The sequence below is a fragment of the Lactuca serriola genome, chromosome 9 (assembly GCF_051521515.1).
Source record: "Lactuca serriola cultivar US96UC23 chromosome 9, Lser_US96UC23_V15, whole genome shotgun sequence".
In the NCBI taxonomy this organism is placed as follows: domain Eukaryota; kingdom Viridiplantae; phylum Streptophyta; class Magnoliopsida; order Asterales; family Asteraceae; genus Lactuca; species Lactuca serriola.
The window spans coordinates 221,652,421-221,654,489 of record NC_136416.1 but is presented as its reverse complement, the minus strand read 5'-3'; positions in this window follow the sequence as shown (position 1 = coordinate 221,654,489).

The window sequence follows — 2,069 nt, the reverse complement described above, 5'->3', positions numbered from 1 at the left end:
AGAACATTTAAAACTATGATTTTGAGGACTTTGAAGGAGTTTACGGCCAAGGCATAAGCTTGGGCCGTAAACTCATGTTAATGGTGTTTTTCATGCCTTTAAACCCTTCCAAATCACCTCTATGGCTTAGATATGAATTATAGGACCTTGGTATTAGCATTTGGACACTTGAAACATGATTTTTGGGGGACTTAGATGAGTTTACGGCCAAGGATAGTGCTTGGGCCATAAACTCCCCAAAACTTGGCATAAATCCAATTCTAAGGTGTTAGAAAGCCATCCAACACCACCAAAAGCCATGGAATAAATCAAGGGACCAACCAAAAATACTTTAAAGGCCTTAAACACATCTTTTGTGGGATTTCTAAGAGTTTACGGCCAAGACCTGTTCTTGGGCCGTAAACTCCAAAATTTTTGGTGTTAGAATGCAAACTAAACACCCCTATGTCCCTTAGATGAATTTTAGAAGTCCTTTCATGCAAGTTTTAGACCTTGAAACACCTTGTAGCACCATATATTAGAGTTTACGGCCATGAAGGGGGTTTCATGGGCCGTAAACTCCATAAATCCCTCATATGTCACCTGCAAACTCATTTCTAGGCTTGTGGGAATTTTTAGAATCACATGTGATTGATTTTAACAACTTAAAAACACTAAATCTTGAAGAAATGAGAGTTTACGGCCAAAGAACCCATGCCTAGGCCGTAAACTCCCTTATGAAGTGTAAATGATGTTTTTAATTCAATCCAAGCCTTAAGAAAAGTTAATCCAAGCATTTCCAAGTGTCCATATCCATTTATGACCCAAATTTGCACCATAAACCACCCTACCATGAGTTTACGGCCGTAAACTCATGGGGAATAGGTGTTTTGGACCTAACACTCTTGTATAAGTTTACTCATGGGGAGTAAACTCAAGTCCCAAGTCCCTAGTGTCATTTCACATCCTTAAACGCCACCCGGGTCCCTCCAAACACTCGAATCGGAGTGTTTTCACGACTAGAAGCAATTGTCCCTATCGAACAATCAATCTAAGTCCTAATTAGATACAAATGTGTATCTTTACATTATAATTAGGAACCTCGTGTATTTACAAGCCCCGGATCAACTCTTAGCATCCAAATTGTCATACTTCTCGTCCGGTGAGTTCATACCCCTACGCCTTTTTCACTGTTTTTAACTGTTTTCAGGGGGGGAATACAAGCAAACCAAAACTGTTTTCAAATCATAACAATTATGTGTTTCAAATAATATCTGGCAATCTTATAAATTCTTTTACTCCTTATGTATTATGTTGAGCATAATGAATGATTTATCAATTACAACTAAAGGGATTTTAGTTAAGAAGATAACCAAACAAATCAAATTATTATGGGAATAATTTGGGGTTCTATGTTTCTCTTTATATCATGTACTGATATTTGTATAAAGTTATTTGATAAACTATGTCTGATTCAGTTTATCTCCGTATCATTTGAATGTATTGCCAGATAGTTTCCTGTATGTAACTATTTTCACTGTATCATGTCTTGAAATCTTTGTATGTTTCGTATCGTATGAGAATCCTGTGAATAGTTTAATACTAACTTGTGAGATAGTCACTACCCTTTATGGATGATCAAGTAAATCCTCTCCGGAAGTGTAACCAGAGTCTCCTGGAGGGAGAGCGAGGAATTTGTGAATAGATCTATTCGGGACTGACAATCCCACACCTTAACTGCTAGCTACAGTTAGGCGGGCACGCCTAGGGTGACAAATTCTGGATATCATTTGACGTCTGACTAACGTCAAGGAGGTCTCGTTGTCGTATCAGTATGGTTACCCGACTCACAATACGTATTAATATAAACTTATTCACAGATAGGATCTGTTTAGAATCTATATCTTGTTCGGGATGGTAATCCCATGGTCTTGTAATCTATATCTCGTTCGGGATGGTAATCCCATGGTTTTATGTCTATATCTCGTTCGGGATGATAATCCCATGATCTTGTGTATATATTTCGTTCGGGGTGGCAATCCCATGGTTTTGAAACTAAATCTTATACGGGATGATACTCCCATGATTTT